Here is a 6,000-nt window from a genome sequence, read left to right on the forward strand (position 1 = left end):
CATCCAAACAAACATCCTCATTGTTGTATTCAAAAAAGGGTGACTTAAATGCTTAAATGACCATGCTGCTTAAATATATCAGCGCTTTAGGTAGAGATTGCTTTCGTGCAAGCCATCAGAATTGACAGACTCCTAGGTAGGTGTCGAAACTGAGTTTAAGTCCGGTTGAGTTGTAATTAAGCCTGTTTGGTGGTTGGCATGACCCAGGTGACGGTTTTTAAAAGTGGAAAATGAAATAAAGTATAAATACTCCTAAAAGTATTTTTCTTTCTAAGGTTAACTACAAAATTAGAATAGGAAATTACCCAGGTACTGATAAATATAAGAAATTTAAAATTCAAACTGATGGGTTTTTTAAAACTGTTTAAAGTAAGCAAGAAGGAGGTACAGCAAAATGAGTAATACTTTGAGAGTCTCTAGGAAGTAAAATTTATACAGGACTTTTATTTAACTTATGAACATTAAAAGAACGTAAAATACTTTGAACAATTACCATTTAGGTCATAAATGAGTGAGAACTACTTCCTTTTAAGAAACACCAGAAGAAAACACTCAAACCTTATGGAGGAATAGAAGATAAGATATGTATTAGTTTTAATTAAATCTTAATTTGATAATAATTATTAATTAATTATAATAATTAAATCTTCAATATTTTATTGAAATGTTGTATTCAAAAAAGGGTGACGATCTTAAACTTAATCACCTGTATTTCAAAGTTAATAAATGGACTGATATTAATGAGATCTCCCATTTCTGATGACTAAAGCAGTGTTGTTGGAAAATTTAGATTTCTCTTATTTCATATATTAATTTATCCTATTTTCTCACTATAAAAGTGAGTCAAATATGCATCCAGCTTGTTGACGGCTACAAAAAGCATGCAGGCAAGGCACAACTAAGGAAAACTACATTTGAAAGAAATATCCTCCAAAGATTTGTTTTTGAAATCATTAAAGTTATATATTGTTCTTTTCACTTGAAAATGGCTGAGTGAATCATTAAATCCCCAAATCATTACGACGTTCAGCTGCAACTTACTTTGGCTCCTATTGTCGATCTGCAAAACTCTGAGGTTCGCAGCGTAGCTCAGGTCGTTTCCTACAGCGCGCAACAATTTGCCTTCAGCTTATCTTCAGCTTCAAACAGCAACTGAAGCCAAAAACCTTAAACTGTTACCACAAGTATGATCAGAGTTTTAAGGGAGCCACATTTCAAGTAAATGAAATTAAAATATTAAATGTAGAACAATAAAAAAAAAAAGGATTTGATAGAAACATTTTGATTGTGATGTCATTTAAAATGTGGCTGCTGATTGGAGGAGGAAAAAAGCATCCATTGCTTTGCTTTCTGATATAAAACTTTATTAAGTTTCGTTATTTTAACATTCAGTTTTAGAACCTCACACTACAGCAAAATTCATTTCATGCATTATATTTCTTTATTTTCATTTCTAGGTGGGGGGGCTTAATGCAATTTAATTGCTAGTTTAGATATACAGGTGCTGGTCATAAAATTAGAATATCATGAAAAAGTAGATTGATTTCAGTAATTCCATTTAAAAAGTGAAACTTGTATATTATATTCATACATTACATACAAACTCATATATTTCAGATGTTTATTTTGTTTAATTTTGATGATTACAAATGACAACAAATGAAAATCTCAAATTCATCATATCAGAAAATTAGAATATTGTGAAAAGGTTCAAAATTGATGGCCCCTGGTGCCACACTCTAATCAGCTAATTAACTCAAACCACCTGCAAAAGCCTTTAAATGGTCTTTCAGTCTAGTTCTATAGGCTACACAATCATGGGGAAGACTGCTGACTTGACAGTTGTCCAAAAGACGACCATCGACACCTTGCACAAGGAGGGCAAGACACAAAAGGTCATCGCTAAAGAGGCTGGCTGTTCACAGAGCTCAGTGTCCAAGCACATTAATAGAGAGGCGAAGGGAAGGAAAAGATGTGGTCGAAAAAAGTGTACAAGCAAGAGAGATAACCGCACCCTGGAGAGGATTGTGAAACAAAACCCATTCAAAAATGTGGGGGAGATTCACAAAGAGTGGACTGCAGCTGGAGTGAGTGCTTCAAGAACCACCACACACAGACGTATGAAAGACATGGGTTTCTGCTGTCGCATTCCTTGTGTCAAGCCACTCTTGAACCACAGACAGCGTCAGAAGCGTCTTGCCTGGGCTAAAGAGAAACAGGACTGGACTGCTGGTGAGTGGTCCAAAGTCATGTTCTCTGATGAAAGTAAATTTTGCATTTCCTTTGGAAATCAAGGTCCCAGAGTCTGGAGGAAAAGAAGAGAGGCACTTCATCCACGTTGCTTGAAGTCCAGTGTAAAGTTTCCACAGTCAGTGATGGTTTGGGGTGCCATGTCATCTGCTGGTGTTGGTCCATTGTGTTTTCTGAGGTCCAGGGTCAACGCAGCCACATACCAGGAAGTTTTAGAGCACTTCATGCTTCCTGCAGCTGACCAACTTTTTGGAGATGCAGATTTCATTTTCCAACAGGACTTGGCACCTGCACACAGTGCCAAAGCTACCAGTACCTGGTTGAAGGACCATGGTATCCCTGTTCTTAATTGGCCAGCAAACTCTCCTGACCTTAACCCCATAGAAAATCTATGGGGTATTGTGAAGAAGAAGATGCAATACACCAGACCCAACAATTCAGAAGAGCTAAAAGCCACTATTAGAGCAACCTGGGCTATCATAACACCTGAGCAGTGCCACAGACTGATCGACTCCATGCCACGCCGCATTGCTGCAGTAATACAGGCCAAAGGAGGCCCAACTAAATACTGAGTGCTGTACATGCTCATACTTTTCATGTTCATACTTTTCAGTTGGCCAACATTTCTATAAATCCTTTGTTTTTATTGGTCTTCAGTAATATTCTAATTTTCTGATATGATGAATTTGAGATTTTCATTTGTTGTCATTTGTAATCATCAAAATTAAACAAAATAAACATCTGAAATATATGAGTTTGTATGTAATGTATGAATATAATATACAAGTTTCACTTTTTAAATGGAATTACTGAAATCAATCTACTTTTTCATGATATTCTAATTTTATGACCAGCACCTGTATTATCTCAGTTTACTGTGTTCTGCCTGATTTAAGAGTTTTTGCACATAATCTCTGAGAAGAAGTTACGGTTCATCCTCTGCATGTGAAAGCAGATCCCATTTCCTCCATCTGGTCCAGTGGACTGTAATCGATTGGAAGTGGGTTGGGAATTTTACTGTAATTTATCCTTTATTAATCAAAACAGAGAAGATCTTTCTGGTTAAGACCAGAGTTTAATGGTCTGTGTGCCTTTTTATTTCCCTGTATATGTTTGTATTTATTATAGTTTTTTGCTTTTTAAACCTGCAAAGATTTTATTTAAAGAAAACAGAACACTTCATTTCACTTCTGAGCCCCACAACAACAGGTTGATCTCAGTCCATCTGAGGCTGTTTTTTCTTTTAGAGAGTTTTACGCTATAAGAGCAACAGGTTTATCTGAATGATACATTTTATTTATTTCTTTTTTTTCACCCAGTTAGGCTAGATCTTTACAGCATTAATGCCCTGCTGGGATGTTTACAGAAGATTCAAACACTGCCTGCTGTGGTGCTTTAATCAAACCTTCATGGCTGGAGATTTGAACCAGTGAGGTTGTGTCCTTTGGTTTGAATTTCAAGCCTGAAACAGGAGGTTTGAAGTGCTTAAAAACCGGAAAGAAACGGTTTTCTTCTGCATTTTCAGAAAGATTAGAGAAACTTGTTTGAGGCCTGATGTTTCACATTCAGGTCGCCGCCCCTACAGGTTGGTTTTCTCTTATGCCGTAAAACAATAGAAGCACTGAATCTGGATTATCTGTTCTCCACCAGCTGGAGAAAGGATTATTTATTTTTCAAGTAGAAGTGGGTTGTTTGTGTTGAATAATTGTCCAGTGCCATCTTGTACCCCTCCCTTTGTATTTTTAAATAATTTCTCTGAACCATCACCTTCATGATTTGGGGGAAAAGAAATGAAAATGCACTCATTGATTTTACTTAATACATTCCCACCTGGTTTTAAGAAAGGTTCAATGTGTGGCCAAATCTACAAGTGAAAGTGTCCGTGCAGAGTTTACTCAATAAAAAGAAATTAAAATATGTTGCTGTGTTTTCCTTGCGTTCATTCACTGCATTAATTTTATTAGAACAAACAAAAGAAAATGATCAAACTATATACATTAAAGGAACATTACATCTATAAGAAAATGGTAGAAGCTGACTGAAGATGCTCTTTGGAAAAGTTCAGTGAAGTGGGGCTGTAGAAAAATTAAAGCTACATCAACAAATCTAAAGCCCACTGTTTATTATTACATAATAGTTAACCAGTTTAAATCTATCAGCCAAAAAATAACATTTTAAGTTCAAATGTGTCAGATTGCATGAGACGGCTTATCAGAGCTGTGTTCTTTGTTTTTTAGTTGCTTGTCTTATCAAATCCCCTCCTCCTGTAAGGCTGCAGCAAAATTCCATCCATTTTCCATCACGCTTTATCCCAGCTGGGGTCATGAGGGGTGCTGGTGCCTATCTCCAGGGGTGCCTATCTCCAGCTGTCTATGGGTGAGAGGCAGGGTACACCCTGGACAGGTCGCCAGGCCATTGCATGCTCAGGGAGAACATGCAAACTCTATGCAGAAAGAAACCAGGCTGGGAATTGAACCCAGAACCTTCTTGCTGCAAGTCAGCAGTTCTATCCACTGTTTCACTGAGAGGTGAAATTACTCAAAATAAATCTATTCTTCTGTAGTGAGGAGGTGTAGGTGTGACAGTGGCTAAAGCAATTAAAAAGAAGTACTGATATGTATAAAAGCAAATTTAAACTGGGCAGTGGAAAAATGTAGAATAAAAAAAAAATACTTTGTAGCTATTGATACCAAATGCATTTTCAGGAAAAAAAACGCGCTCAAGCTAATCAAACCCTCTGCCTTCTCAAGCATTAGCAGGTTTTCAAAAACCATTTTGGGCCACTTAGGAGCAGCTAGATGGAAGGATCTATAGAAGAGCAACAGTAAAAGACAGCAGTGAAACCAAACTATTTCTGCAGCAGCAAGTCAGACGAAAATCAAATAGCCACCTGCATCTGACTTGGAATGTGCTTAAGAGGATGGACCTCCATGCTGCTTAAATATATCAGCGCTTTAGGTAGAGATTGCTTTCGTGCAAGCCATCAGAATTGACAGACTCCTAGGTAGGTGTCGAAACTGAGTTTAAGTCCGGTTGAGTTGTAATTAAGCCTGTTTGGTGGTTGGCATGACCCAGGTGACGGTTTTTAAAAGTGGAAAATGAAATAAAGTATAAATACTCCTAAAAGTATTTTTCTTTCTAAGTTTAACTACAAAATTAGAATAGGAAATTACCCAGGTACTGATAAATATAAGAAATTTAAAATTCAAACTGATGGGTTTTTTAAAACTGTTTAAAGTAAGCAAGAAGGAGGTACAGCAAAATGAGTAATACTTTGAGAGTCTCTAGGAAGTAAAATTTATACAGGACTTTTATTTAACTTATGAACATTAAAAGAACGTAAAATACTTTGAACAATTACCATTTAGGTCATAAATGAGTGAGAACTACTTCCTTTTAAGAAACACCAGAAGAAAACACTCAAACCTTATGGAGGAATAGAAGATAAGATATGTATTAGTTTTAATTAAATCTTAATTTGATAATAATTATTAATTAATTATAATAATTAAATCTTCAATATTTTATTGAAATGTTGAAGAAAATTACTAATAAGGCTGTTTTGGGGGGAAAAAGTAAGAGAAAGATAAAGGTCATACATCTTCTGGCAAAGAAAAAAAAAACGCAAAATCAAAAGTAAAAAAAAAGACTTTGTACCAAGTTAGACCTAAATAAATATGTATATAAATAAAAAATCTATATATGTGTTAATGACCTCATTTCTACCACTAGGTGGCAGTAGTTCATAAT

This window comes from Cyprinodon tularosa, unplaced genomic scaffold (genome assembly GCF_016077235.1).
Source record: "Cyprinodon tularosa strain WSP-4 unplaced genomic scaffold, ASM1607723v1 ctg509, whole genome shotgun sequence".
Taxonomy (NCBI): domain Eukaryota; kingdom Metazoa; phylum Chordata; class Actinopteri; order Cyprinodontiformes; family Cyprinodontidae; genus Cyprinodon; species Cyprinodon tularosa.